This window comes from Anoplophora glabripennis, unplaced genomic scaffold, assembly GCF_000390285.2.
Source record: "Anoplophora glabripennis isolate ALB-LARVAE unplaced genomic scaffold, Agla_2.0 scaffold86, whole genome shotgun sequence".
Lineage (NCBI taxonomy): Eukaryota > Metazoa > Arthropoda > Insecta > Coleoptera > Cerambycidae > Anoplophora > Anoplophora glabripennis.
The window spans coordinates 735419-751665 of NW_019416242.1; positions in this window are offsets into that span (position 1 = coordinate 735419).

Genomic DNA, 16247 nt, shown 5'->3' on the forward strand with positions numbered 1-16247 from the left:
TAACTAATATAAGGGAATTGGTAAAATATTACATCAAAAGAGATCGATGTGATCAAAATTATCGAAGTTAACACTATTTTAGTGTATTAGACATTAGAAACACTAATACTGTGAATTTATATCTTGTAATAGACAGTTAGCTGATAACAATCTACATAAGGTATTCAATAATCGTGAATGTAAGAGCATTAGTAGAATTTTGCATCAATAAACATCAGGTTAGGGACAGTGTGATCAAATTATCGATTATTTTAGTGTTTTAGACATTAAAAACACTAGTACTACAAATTTAAGTTATATACTGTGAACACATTACAGTGAATGTAAGGAACCGAGTAGGATCTCATCAGTAATTTAGTGTCTTAGGTCTTAAACATTAAAAGCACTAATACTACCGTCCAGATCACGGCTACAAAAATGTGAAATTAAGCTTCGCTCAGCTTGAGCCCCGTCGAGCAATTTTGTAACACCGCGAGATATCTGGTGACCCTGCAACATGTTAAATCGCGTACAGACCCGAGGAATGGCGCGAGGCATTTAACGAAATATCCGCGGTTACACGAGTTAATAACTTCTCCCGAAAAATCCGTATAATTTTCGGTATTCCACGCATTCGGGTCCGCGCTCGGCCGCATCTCTGTACTTGTCACCACCGAGTGAAATATGTACTCGGCCGCCGAGAGAAACGAATGGCCCACGGAACCCTCAATTAACAATGCGCTCTTAATCAACGAAAGCGCGCCGTCACAGTGTCACGGGAGTGTGGTCCCGACATGGCACCAGGCCCTTATAAGGACCGTCCGAGAAATTGGCTGTCGGGCCGGAAGAAACGCCGCGCTTCGGATTCCGAAATTTCGAGTAATTTTTTAAACATCTGGTCCCGCGGCGATGCCTCTTAATTGAAAAGAATGGATTTTTCGGTTTTTATACGTATTTGTACGAAGGTATTTTTCGTCGGCCCTACAGAGATGATTGGCTTGTTTCGGACAGAAAAAAAAATTGTCAATGAAAAGTGTCAGCATCTTTGGAACATCCATAAAATTTATCAACTGGTTCTTAGCAATATGTGTGGAGTGCAGATTTTTGGAATAAAAATAAGACTGAGAAACCCACCTACAGAGGGTGTAAATTAAGAATGTCAACAATCTTTAAGCCAAAAATTGATACCGAAAGACTCTCCCGCTCAAAACCGCAGAAATTTTATTTCATTCGAAAAACGTATCAACTACTTCATTAAATCTAACTAACATAACTCTAGAACTACTCGTTTCGCAACAAGTCACATCAAGTTTTAGTCAAACACCACTTTCTAGATATTAAAAAGTATCATTATTTTTTCTGGAGCAATACGTAGGTTTGTCGTCTTAATCCTGAAACACCCTGTCTAGTCAGTTTCAGAGGAATATCAGCAAAAATTTCTGTAGATATGTGCATTCCTATTTTATGGCAATAATATTTTGATTACCGAGTTATCTTAATGCAAAGATGAGTGAAATTTTCAACATGATTATACTCCTAACGTGTTTATCAGTTTCCACTTCCTCCTGAGCTAAAGCTGTTGAAAGGCTGTACCAATGCTTAAAGGAAAACCGCTACGGCAACCCCGCAGCGAGCGGCTTGTACTCTGTGTTTCTTAGGCCAGAAGGGTCACGAAGGGCTAAGGCGTTGCACCAACTGAAGACACAGGTGTCGCCTTCAAAGCGAGAGGGTCAAGTGCAAAGGTAGAAAGATCCTTAAACTCAAAGTTTTTTTGCGCAACAAATAATTTGAACACTAATCTTACAGTGTTGGTAACCTTTCTTACAATATGGTTCTAGGTATTTTACATTTTTAGAACGAAATAATTACCGATATTATCGTACATTTTAAAGACGTAATTACAAAACCAAGGATCCCCTGTTTTATGTCCCCAAATAAAACTCCCAACAGGAAGATATCTCCGGATCCCTGGCAATAAATTCGTGGGCCCGGCGAAACATTCTAGATAGCCCGGGAATGCCTCTGATAATCTCTACATTATTTAAATATTCAAATCCTACATCCTCCATTTGATTACCTTAATATATTACTCAAAATTCTGGGATTCTTCGCATTTTCACCGCCTGGCTACCGCATATCACCGATTTATTATTATTGTTAACGCGCGGTGGAAGAAAATTTGTTGCGGGATGGTTGAACAGGGCGCCATCTATCTAAGATCAATATAAATAAACTCAACCACAAGAGGAACTTCGAATATTTGAAATATGAACGGTATGCGTTGACTACAGACAGCAATTGTCTTCCTCCCGAGCTTAATTTTCGAAATTAAAGTAGATTTACGTTATCTCTCTTGAAAACTAATACTTGAACGATCTTGAACCTTGAAAACTTCTTTGAAATGATCGTTTTGGATATATGGCGGGGCCTACAGGGCAGCTGGCACAATCAATTATTGCTCGAATAGAGACATTTAAAGAAGACATATTTTAATTTCACTTAATCAGGAAATGCCTTTGTAATAATGTTCGGAATTGTAGCCACTTGCCAGAAGTGTTTAACGATTAGTATAACTCAAAACGTCCAACAGTGCGCGGCCACTTTTCAACAGGTCCAATAAAAACTTAATAAACCAGCAAATAGCTCTGTAAATCACCGAAAGTTACGTCGTTTATCTCACGCATTTGTCTACTCCCAGGAATTTTTTCAAATTTTATATCAAATATAAATATGCGTTGGAAAGAAATAACTGAAATTTCACAATCGGGAGAGCAATTAATTAATTTAAATATCTCGAGGGGGATTTAATTTATATTATTAAAAAACGTCCACCGCCTGTATATTAACATCATCGCATCCGAATTCCGAGAAACAATCCTTAGAATCGCTCGTGGAGATTGTAAAGTCCCAACCTGACAACGGAGCTTTATAAAATCACACAAGTGCCTCCTTAAGGGGATTTATATGAGCCAGAAAAATACACTAAACCGTTTTTGTAAAAGACCACTTGATTATGGTTTATCGCCCAGGCTGTCACAATATTACGTCGACGAGAGAAATCCTTTGTGGGAACAAACGCCCAGGTGGTTGTTCGATGAGAAAGTGACGCGGGACCTCCAGGACCTTGTTGGCTGGCTGGGAGGTAGACACGGTGCTGGGAATGAAATATTAGATCCTGATAGTATTGTGGAAGCGTCCTGTAGCGAATGCAACTAAAAAACTGTAACAACGATAGCATCCACCAGGTGGTTTAAAAGTGATTTCAATTTCTTCGTTATTAATATTCTCAATCATTAATACGGTAGTTCTCTTCGTTCTACATTTATCTGAAGGTGTACAGTATATTTATATCAACTCAAAATGTTGTCCAACATCTTCAAAAGGTTTATTCCAAATCTTCTTCAAACCATATCCAAAGAATTGATATAACCTTCCTCACATAATCAACTTCTTCGAATGATGTACCAAAATGTTAGATTTAATCTTTCTCATACTTCTCCCAATAGTACAGTTTTGTTCGTGGATGCAATCTTCCTCAAACTAGTGACATTTTCAGAAGGTGTTTAAAGACTTATAGATGCAGTCTTGTACGTGGTATCAACTTCTTCAAAATATGTTCATGCTTTTCCGAAAGACTCAAAATGCATAGTGTTTAGTTACCTTCTGGAGAAGCTGATGGCGTGAGTAACTAAACCTCAAACGACTATTGATTTGCTAGACATGGGAAGCCTTCTCTTTGCCACCATTCCATCCTGTAAGCATAGTAAAAATCTCTAGACGGAATCCTTAGAACAACAATTTCAGTTCAGCGTTCATCAAGACACCACGTAGATCTCGCCGATAAGCTATCTCAATTCAAAACATCAGTTCTCCCTTTTCCCGAACCTAAATAAGGAACAGAGCTCCCCAGGACTCCTTTATGCGCCTTGCAGCACTGGTTCATAACTCAAGACCGGCATTGTGGCGACTATTCAGAGTAGATAGCTGCAGATATCAGATAACAATCGCTGAACATCCCGCACAAAGGGTTATTCCGTGTAACGATGCCGCTGCCGAGACGCTACTCCGCGGTTATGACGGTTATGACATATTTTTACGTGACACGAGTCGGCAGAGTGCACGCTCACCCACAATTTCCTGAAATCTAATATGGTATCTCTGTTCCACGTTCATTGTTTACTTTTCCGTGCAGGATCGGGTGGGCGGCGACGCAGTTACGAAACGCAGACGAAGGGGAAGAGTTTTTTCCTCCACTACATTTTGTTTTCAAGTGCTACTAGATTCGGCCGATTGGAGTTGGAATATCATTGAATACAGTAGGAGTTTGTCTAATGGCGACCCCATCGGTTCTTTTTATTATACCCACAAAACTATTCGAGATGACGTAGATTCCTCTTGGTATCCCCATAAAAAAAAAGCAGTTTAATAGTTGCATACGTCAAGGCGAGTGACACGTGCAACAGCGTTATTAATTAAAAAGAAAAATAAACGTTTCGAGAAAAGACGCTGTGGAGGCTCCCGCAATAAAATCCGTTTAATACGGGGCGTATTACCTCGCGTTGCGGCTACTTAAGTTATGAAATTGTCGAATTCTTTTTCTTGTTAAAAAGAGCGCGTCGAGTACTTAGCCTTCCCGCAATAAAGATGGTGGGTGATAAGTCTGGAGTATCGTGTAATTGGGTGAAATTATGACCGGCATATCAACTTTTATCGTTTATTATTCCAGAGTGTGTCTCGAATTTTTATCTTGTTATATTTTATGGAGTCTCTCTCTCTCTCGCGCGCGATGCATGTCTGGTTTTGGACTGCGGGCGGGTACGAAGAACCGATTTACTCAAATTCGACGTAATTTATCGGGAACTACTTCTGCCTGCAAGAGCGTTTTGTTAACAGGACGAAGGCAAAAACCTATCGAAAATCAAAACAAAAGATACGCGGCTAGGTAGGTGAGAAAGGCATATTGTCACACCTTCGAATTGGGGTTGTCGTAAGTTCAGTGGTGACAAATGAAAAAAAAAATGCTCACAAAAATGTTAATTTAGAAACAGCTTCTCTTTTTAATGTTGTCAAATATAGCGGTTTTAATAATTATTAATTAATAAGTTTTAAAGTTAAGTATCCTACGCGTATTCTAGCAACATATAAACAACAGTTTGGCAATGTTGTCACGCGTACTTAAATATACGATGTAGGTATTGATAAAAATGTTTTAAAGAATCAACGAATACCTATGTAGTTTCAGTTGATATTCTGCAGTGGTCTCACATTTAGGTTATTTAATCATAATTTCGTTAATTGGCTCCTATTTTCATTTTTTGGTATTGAATAACTTTAAATACAAATGTACGACTTTTCCTTTATTTCTTTTGACATTCTGATAATGATAATGCAATTAAATAGTAGTTGAATTCATGTTAATGTTAATGTAGGACATGAAAATATAGCTCTAAATATATATACCCCATCCAAATTTCGGCTTTTAATTATCGTCACAGCGATTAATTAAAAAAAAATTATATCAGCTCGTAATCAACTTAGAACGATTTTTTTTTAATTCGAAGCAAAATAGTACTAACTAAACTATAAGAGGTTACTATTTCATTTTATAATAAATACTTATCTTAATTCATTTTTAAACAAATTAAATTTGAAAAATTAAATTCTCAGTAAATGCATATGTCAATACAACTATTTAGGTACAAAATGATCGAAACTACAACGCCTGTGAGCTTGAGAAAATTGAATTGAAAACATCATCTTCTTAGACAACAAATTCCGACAACGCCAAACTAATAAAGCTTTCTGGCTGAAATTTTTACCACATATTAAGGGTGCAAAGAGCTTTAAAAATCCTGAATTACAAGTATCTGCGATGAAAATTGCATTAATTATTAGGAATTTAAGAAAACAGCAATTTTTGACCATTTTTGAGCTCTCGCGCATAAATAAATTATCGGAATTTAATCGGACTTGTCTCATTTTACAGGTTTTTGTATAAACCTTTTTTCGCTATAAATAACAATTTTTCTATGCGAGTCAAAAAAACACTTTTCCATAACTTTGACCATTGTTTAAATAAAGTTTCCCAACTAGTCTCGAACTGATTTTTTTATATTCTGTTTATAACACGTTTCCGAACAATATTCCGCAGAGAAACTTCTAATAGTATTTTTTTCCCGAAAAAAAGCTATAATGACTGGATAAAGGTGATTTCTGATTAAAAAAAAACTGTATAGGATGGATCTCATTCGTGAAACGTGAAACATCCAATTTTCTTTATGCGTATGTGTTATTTTAACGCTTTATTATACAGGGTGGCACAAAAGTATGGAAATCCCTGAATAACTCGTCAGGAGTCATTTTCTTGAAAAATGATAAATACAAAAGTTTTAGGATTTTTCCCTGGCTATTCAATGGCGCCCTTGTATTCGACCTTGACCTTCACCTTGACCTTCGAGGTCATTTCAAGGTCAAAATTGTTTTTTCAAATGGAAACCCTTCTTTTTTTGCGGTTTTGGAAAGAGCAGGAAATTTTACGTTCAAGTATGACCTTGACCAATCCAAGATGGTGGACCTAAGATAGCGGACAATATTTTTAGAAAATCAACCAATTTTCGCCAAATTTGGTATACGGGGGTTTCTGTAGTCGCTGATTAAGAATCGGAAATCGGTTTTTGAAAATTCGCAATCCAAGATAGCGGACAATTTGAACGTAAAGTTTCATGCACTTTCCAAATTCGCAATAAAAGTAGCGGTTCCTGTTGACAAAACAACTTTGACATTGGAGTGACCTTGAAGGTCGTGGTCAAGGATATGATCAAGGTCATACTTGAACGTAAAATTTCCTGGTCTTTCCGAATCCGTAATAAAAAATAGGGGTTCCCATTTGAAAAAAAATTTTGACCTTGAAATGACCTCGAAGGTCAAGGTCAAATACAAGGGCGCCATGGAATAGCACGGGAAAAATCCTAAAACTTTTGTATTTTTTATCATTTTTCAAGAAAATTCACTCCTGACGAGTTATTCAGGGGTTTCCGTACTTTTGTGCCACCCTGTATACGCTGACGATTCTCTGGTTTCTCGGCAGCGACTCGCACCTCGCTTACTATCAAAAATAAACCGCGGAGTGCATTGTATCGGCTACCCATCCACGGCGGGACAAAAACAAAGCATAGAAGGATTGTTTCCCGACCTTCTGGTGCGTGAGGTACATCACAACTAGGCCGGCTACTCACAGCGGGTCCGGTCGACCGACTGAGGCGGATTCCACCGCTTATATCACACATACATTAAGCCTGGTACCGGCAAGGTGGTTAATAGGACTTCATTCGAGCAGCGCGCGGCGGATTTAAGCAGTTACTACCACTTGGTTGCGAGAGAATTAAATGGGTTTATGAAAATATTCGGTTACAATTACATTATTTAATTATTTCAGTCTGTTGAGTACAGGTTTATGAGTACTGGTGGTAGATGAATTGTCTCTTTTCCATTTGGTGGAACCTGTACCTTGAACCTATGTATCGTGAGCTTGAAGTGTCCTGTATTATCCTTAATCTGCAAATTATCCCTCTAGATCTTCCTTCAACTCTTTCGACAATCGTCTTCTATGTTTGCCTCTATCTTGGAATTTCTCGCCACCATTATTGAACTTTCACCAATTTCTGCATTAATGTCTCAAACAACAGAGCTACCAATGCCCAAGAAGGGTTCGGTAGGGTCGTTTTTTTGACTTCACCAGAACAACCAAATAGCTCGTCCTGGGTTTGATTTGGTATGTGGCGATTGTCTTTAAAACAGTTTGAATAAGTAACAATCCGTTAGATTTTGACTTCCTTCCTATTAAGCAAGTTGCAGAGTATTGAATGGTCACCGTCTCTATGGAAAACTATGGCGTTTACTCGTACACAAAGGGGAACCTTAGGCCTATATTAGCAGCACTGTAAAGAACGTCAAACGCTATAGTCCAGTCACTGGAAGAAATTTTCCATCATCCAGAAGGGGTGGCATCCACCCTAGGGTAAAAGCACACATCGGCACTATATAACTTTTGATTCTTAGGCTATTCCCTAGCTACAGTTCAAATTTCACGTCGATCCATTTCATCCGAAAAAATTGGTAGCCAAAATGCTTCAGTAGCTGGACTTACTAGCTCCGGACCTAGGAAGACCCTTTCAGATCCCATTTTTAAGAGTTCACCTTGTCCTTCAAGGGTTTTATGTTGTGCCATGCAATCTTGCCTAACAATCTGACCATCTGCCAATTCATTTCTTTCTTGGAGTCTTACTGGAACCATTCCTTAATCTTACTCCAAAACTGGAGTGACTAGACATTATAGTAAATCCAAATGGAGTCTTATCAATATCAGTCGAGTTCGAATGCTACTAGAACTGAAGCCTTATTGCAAGTAGAATACTATTGGAACCAGCTTAAATGGAATTCGATTGGAGCTCTGTTAGAATCAGTGGTGATTACACTGTCGGTATCGCAATGACATCAACTGGGGCATATAATTCATAAAACGGGTCTTGTTCCTTTTAGGAATGACTTCGTTATGCAGCTATTTGGGTGCTCATCGCGAGATATACAATCGACTACATTAAGACGCCTTCTTGGAAGAGAACTGGTGTTCCCATGTCCGTCAATTAAAAGGTAGCCCCAAACGTTTAGTCAAACCAGAGGTTTATCAATATTTCGTTGGAGCATCGCGTTATAATAGGCCTCCCTCGACCCAACAACAACTCAAGTTATGTAAAATATTTACCAAATATAAAATACAGCAGATACGATCGCGGTAATGGTAAAAAAACCGTCGATGTTCGAACGGAATGATTAATAGGAGCATCGCAATCATTATTCTAGACGTCAAAACACCTTACGACAAATGGTCCATTTAGATTGAAGGGGCGATACGGCGCGATATTTTAAATTATATCGTCACTCCTGACATGATGCGACCGAATCGGTGGAATCACAATCGCCAATTCATCATAACACGGACACGTCCGAGCTCATTTTGGGTTCTATTAGAAAAAACATCTCGCGCGTTAATAAGACTCCGTCCGAGGCTGGCTGACAGTCGCCAGATAAAAAATTAATTAAAACGTCACAATTTAATTACGGAACACAAATGATAAGTTTTTCTCCACCGGCACCGCTCGTTATTTACAGAGAGGATAATTCAATTACCGGCCCATAATCTTAATTATACGTGGACGCGGTCCTACGTTTCTATCTGCGCCTTAATTAAATCAAGAAATATTTTATTGGTTTATTGGTTCGTCTATACTCATCGAAACGGCATAGGGTGGAAGCTACGGCCGTGTTATTCTCTTGTCTACTATAAAACAATTGAGATTTGAACATGAGGAACGGATTCTCATCGTAGAAGGCATTTTACAATAGACAATATCACAAACAATAGCAACTTGATTGTTTCAATACAGTCATCACAATTAGTAGTCATTGAAGCTTTTCACCTCCGAATTCTTTGAAACTGAACCGATCGACTTGAAATTTGGCAGATAGTTAGAGAAAAGGTCAATGAACATTAGTGACATAGCGCCTGTTGACGTTTCCGCCCTGTTGGGGGTTGACACCCCTTCTCGGGGGTGGAAATTTTTTTCAAAAATAACGCTGGTAATCGATAGAGAATCAAATTTTGAGCAAAAAAATATTCGAAGAATTTTTTCGAGAAATCAATACTTTTTTAGTTATTCACGATTGAAAACTTGGAATTTTTATTGAAAAAATAAACACTTTTTTATCACTACTTTATTTTTCGCGAATAACTTAAAAACTACGCATTTTATTAAAAAAAGTGTAATGAACAAAAATGCAGCTTATAAATAAACAAAGAAAATTATTTTTTAAAAAGTGTTGTACGTCCTATACAAAGCGAAATATGGTTAGTGGAAGGGGACTTGTTTTGGGGGGAATACTCGAATCGATGTATTCAACGTCAAATGACGGAAAAAGGATTAATGTTACGTGCATAACGCTCCAGGAGTATTTTGTAGTACTCAAAACACATTCAAAGTGAGTACTTATAAAAGTTAATTAGAGCAAAATTGAAGCAGCTATCGTCAAAAACAGATGGGTTACTCATATTTTTTTAAGGAAAAATGAGCAGTAAACACTGTACCATTTCCATCAGAATTAAAATTAATCGTAGACCCATTACCATTAGTTTATAAGAATTGAAAATGGCAAAAGTAAAATATTCTTTCACAAACAATATAAGGGAATTTTATTTTTAATTATTGCACAATAATTATTCCAATATTTAAAACGTAATTTTTATAATTTTTTTAGCACAGGTGTGATTTATAAGGGTTGATAAGTGTTTCGAGATACAAATTCTTTCATAAGCAATGAGGGATTTTTTATTTTAAATAATTGCACCGTTAAAACATTCCAAGCTTTTAAAAAGTAATTTTTTATCATTTTTGTCGATACCTTTTTAGAGGTTGAAAGGGAAAAATTATTTTATTAGCTATAAGGTAACTTTTATTTTAAATAATTTCACGATTTAATCATTCCAAATCTTTAAAAAGTAATTTTCTATCATTATTTTTTGCATAGGGTTAAATAAAGGGCCGAAAAGATCAAATACATCAAAAAACATGTTCGAGAACATTTAATCTTTGTGCTTGAACAAGATTTTTATCAATAAAATGCTTAAAACTTAATTTTTTCAATTTTTTTCACTTAGGGGTTGTTTTTACCCCTAAAAAACAAAAAGCGTTTTTTACAATTTTTATAATGACATAGAAATGAAGGCTAGTTATCCATACAACTGACGTAAAAGTGTTAGCAGGGAATGGTAAAGCAAATGGAATAACAATATGATGGAAATAATTTTTTAACTGCTCTACAATGCTGTCAATCAAGCTCTATATCGTCGGATTTTGTTTGCAGCTATGTCTTTTGACTAACCCACTGTTCCCTAGACCATTTCAACCAGCGTACAGCAGATATCCGTATGTGACTCTTACTCATCTAGACTATTTGAAATAATAATAATCCCGGTGTATTTACATAATAAGCGAGCTATCTCCTAATGGCGACTTGTCCCGTGTGATATTCATTTCATAGACTACTTTTATTTTCCAGATGGAAATTTTTAAAAATTCATTAATCAACCGCTTCATTAAAATACTCCACAGCTTCGTAATGATTAATCGACGATATTTTCAAAGTAAGGGGCTGGGAGATTGATACTCGCTTCAGTTACTTTAACACTAATTAGTATTTGGTGTCCTTCTTTGGAAAGGTGTTGGGGAAATAGTGACAACTTCGTCAGTAAAATGAAGCACAATATGGCTATTATAGTTTTGTATCCAGTCAACTAATCATCAGTCTGGCAAGGGATGGAAAGACGGGAAAAAAATTGATGAACTCTTCATAAGGTGTACTTTTACAGTACATCAAGCATTGCCGTCGATTTGAATTAAAAATGCAAACAATGAATCAGAACTCATCATTTAATAAGGGAGAAAGATCACCACCAAAATTAGAAGGAATATTCAACTTGAAAACTATCGCTTAATTTCGTTTAGAGATCAATTCCCGTTATCAGACCTCAGTCCTGTACTCACGAGTGGTCCAAATCCATCTCAGTTACGATTCAAAGTCGAATTAACAGGATTGTACTATCGTAATTTTCGACGTAAAAGGCCGACAAACATCGGTAAGGGTTAATAAATCCTGGTTTCTTCAATGGCGATCAAAGGCAGCCGAGCTTGTAGTACGAGGTTTTTAGTATGTTAACTAATCGAAGCGATATGAAGTATTATCCTGTAATGTAGAGTATGACGTATATGTAGATAGCTGTTGATTTTTAACCTTCATTAGGTGTCTAATAAATTTCTAGAAGGCAAATTATATTGGAGACATACTATGAGTTTGTTTACAACTATTTGGGAGGTATCTAACTGAACATAATCAGGTAGTTTTTTTTTAGATTTTATGCGGAGAGATTTCCAAGGTTCCATTTTGAGACCCTTATTATTTAAACTATACCTACACAAATTACATTTTCTTTACTCTATCTTGTCATCTGTGAGCAAAACGTGTACGTTACTCAGACTCGGAAATGGGTTATTCTATTTGAAAAAAAAAGTTTTTCAACTCGTAAGATTATTAAATTTAGGTCTCAGTATTTCCGAGTCTGAATAACGTAGACGTTTTGCTCACAGATGACAAGATAGAGTAATTTATGCCAAAACGAACTGTGAAAACTGCAGGTTTCTAACTCTTTCACGCTATCTAGATGCATTTAGAGAGCTGAAATTGTGATTTTTTTCAAAAACTAATTATCTCGAAAACGATAAGTTTAAAACACCATGTACATTTAATAAACTTTACCAAATATTAACCAAGGATTGATGATTCAGACAACTTTTATTAAAACCATTTTTTTATATAAATGTTGCAGTTATAGAGTTACAGAAGAATCTCTCTTAGGGTGAACACCATGTTGGTGATATTGGCAACTATATCAGCATCTCCAGCTTTGAGTAATGCTACTGGTTGACGAATATGAAGTACCGGTTATGCAATATTCCGGGCGGAGCATTGTCTCCGGTGCCCATTAAGGATGCGTTAGGTAACAGGACGGCGAAAAACGGCATTCTCGGTACGATTACGAAGTATTGTCCTCGCAATTTCTCGCGAATTATTCCGCAAAATAAGAAAGTCCGCCGCATTTAATGTAAATGTTTGCATTTTCTCACGGAGCATCCTTCAAAAAAGAGCCGGGAGCCCGAACCGCGCCGCGTTTTCGGAGGCTGATCACGAACTGCAGGAATGCCGCTCTCGGACGGTTCCCTGTACGCCGGGACCGCTAACACCACACAGACTGATTTATTGTATTGCATTTTTAATTTAAATCGAAATTTGCTGCGCCGACCGCAATGCCTAATGTACCGTAAAAATGCGCCTTATGATGGATTTAAATGGTTTTTTGCCGCCCTTCCGTCCTCTGACAGATTGACAACTGGTTTCGAATGTCCCCGGGCGACCAGCGCGCTCATTACGGGGTCGTGAAATACGTTCATAGTAACGTTTATCGTTGAACAACCGTATTTGTCCCCAAAATGGTAACTGACTGACATTTCGCTGTTTCTTTATCCTTGTGACGTCACGTTTTTAATAATTGTTTACTCCTGGTTATACCCAAGATCGCTAGAGAAGTATTAGTCCAATTAAATGTTCCTTTATATCGCAATTTTGATCAACTTGTCAGACTTTTTTATGTAAATTAATTTGAGGTGTATAATAACAATAAACGACAGTCATTTTTTTTTCAACCCCCAGTTAGGGGTGAAAAAAGATAAAATAATGGGTTTTTTCAAGGTAACTCAGAAAGGGTAAGAGCTAGAAAAAAAAGTTTCTTATAAAAGTTGTTGACACTGACTTGACTAGTTGACAACTTGTTGAAACTTGTTAATCGTTAATTTTTATGATTTAATACTAAAACAATTTTTTTCTATGCCATTGATTATTTAATATAATGAAAAGTTGCTTTAGAAATTTTATTTTACGACAAAGACAAAAAATCACGTTCGCTTTGTGAAATTGTTATAACTTTTTTATTAAAAATTAAATAATATATCAATTTCTCTGAAAAGATAGTGTACATTTTCTAGAATAAATTGAAAACAAAATTATAAAATTCATTAATTTTTCTGCTTGTAGGTAATGATTTTTTAAATTTCTGAAATCATCCCTCAACTTCTAGTCACCCTAACTCTGTTAATTTTAATAGTACAAGAAAGAGTCAATAGACCATTTTTATGTAGAATTTTCCACTCTACAACTTTTATAAAAAAAATTTCTAGCTTTTATACTTTTAGAGTTACTTTGAAAAAACACTTTATCTTTTCTTTTTTCACCCCTAGCCGGGGGTTGAAAAAAAAATTACTGTCACTCATTATTATATACCGCAAACTAACTTATATCAAAAATTCAGGCAAGTTAACTAAATTGCGATTTAAAGGCCCATTTAATTGGACTATACAGGGTGTCTCATAATTAGTGTCCAATAATTTAACGCTTGATTCTATTGCTAAAAATAAGAATATTTTTTCATATCTATATTGGTCGAGAAATGCTACGCCCCCTAAATAAGGCCTCAAAAAATTCATTTTTTTTTAATATTTCCGAAATGGGTTGAAGGAAAATTATGAATTTTGAAATCGTGAACGCTCATTAAAAGTCAAAATAGATCATCATAAAATTTTTCAAAAATTTTAGTCAGGGGTGTCTCAATTACACTTATTATGAGACACCCTGTATTTTGCTTACAAACTTTGAACTTGAGTCATCCAATGGCATTGCAGCATTTCTTAGGAGGGAATACGTCATCGGTATATTAATTTGCCTTCCGTCACCTGACTCGATATTAATTATTTGATTTGGAACTCAATTTAAGTTCCAAATAATTGTAAGCTTTTGTCAATGATCAACTTACACTAAAAATTTTACCAGCGTTAACAAAAGGAAGCAACAAATATCGCGAAATTATTACAATTGTTTACAGAAAGACCTTCCATCTTGTATGCCGACATTATAACGACAATTTCGACAGTAGTCCTTCTGAATCCTTGGATTTACAGCACCTGTACAGCGCAGGGCGATTTTTTCGTTTAATTATATCAACCGGAGCACTACCGCGCGGCCGATCAAACAGATGAGATATAAATCTAATTAATTAAAGAAAACAAATTTACGATCGCTTCGGAATAACTTCAGCAATAATTAATTAATCGAGAGGCTGAAAATAATTAGCGATTTAAAATTACCAGACATTTCTCATTTCCCATCGCATTCGGAGATCATCTCGGATCTCGGTCGGCTGGAGGACGAAATAATTCCTTTGCTCTGTCGAAGTTTCGAGAAATTAATCGTTTACAAAAATTTAATCGAGAGGAAAAACCTACTGACTATTCTTGAACCCGTTGTAGATGAGATGGTACGGATATAAGTGAGACGGTTTGACTTCTCTCGTTAAATCGTTATACGTATGCTAAACATTTGTGTTCCTTTGCCGCTAGAGTGCGTAATACTTAGTTTGTATCGCTGATAGCAAATAAGTAGTCCAACTGAAAAAACGATTAAGTTCTTAGGTTCGTGACGAAAGAAGCGCGACATATTTCGTCCTCTTCTAAATATTACAGAAAGTTATCCCGATGCAAATGCGCTTAACCTAGTAAAACGGCAATACCTCTGGACGAAACGATATTATAAAGTGTTAAAGATAATCGTGATCACGAAATTGCTACTTGACTTTTGACTTTGCACGCCGTTTTTCTGAAAACTTCATTACGGCCCACCTGAGAGGTAAACACGAGAACCAGGCGATGGCCAGATATGAACACGTAATAATCTGTATTCCGCCGCGTTTACAATAAATTATTCAACGAGTGGCCGCGGCGAATGTCGTGCTCGGGGACCGCGGTATCTCCGATGCCGAGCTAAATACTGAATTATTTCGAAACGGTCACGATCCGAGAAGTCATTTTAAAAATCTGGAGGTTTCAATCCGACAGCTTTCCGCTCTCCGCTCTAAAACTCGCATCTAGCCAATGACGGAAACAATCGCGAGAATTTTTAATGCCATTGGCCACCTCGCTGCCCAGATCCAAGTCCAATGCAATTATGATAGATTGAATCTGCAAGAAACGGGTTGAGATTTCGTCAAGTATAGTTCTGCATTTGCAGCTAACTGATTGGCAATTTATCTATCTGTATATTTGCAACACTTTGTATATAAAACCAGTGTCTTGTAAGTACCCATAAGATCGGACAAAAAGACGTTGAAACATAGCGCACAGTTGATTTACTCGACTGTAATCGATCTGGCAAGAGCAACCGGACTAGGAGAAATGTAACAATCCCAGAATTTTTATAGAACGCCATTCCGATAGTTCCGCGACTAATTAGAGCCTATTGGCGATGCGATAATCCCGTCGTTCAGGCCATTACAGGTGCGTTGACTTGGTGAATAAATTGCGAGCGACGTCTTCATACTGTCACGTTTGGCCGACGATGTTCGAAGCCGAAGGAAAAACTCCACTCGCGACAATACAATGGAAGACAGTTACATAAAAAAAAATTATGTACGGAAAATACTATCTATTGACGTTTTATATTTTATTATTTTGATTATTCACATTTTTTGATAAAGCTTTTCAACTGAAATAACGTATAAATTTATATTCAGTTACTGTAACAATGCTCCTGAGGGTCGATATTAACCAAAATCA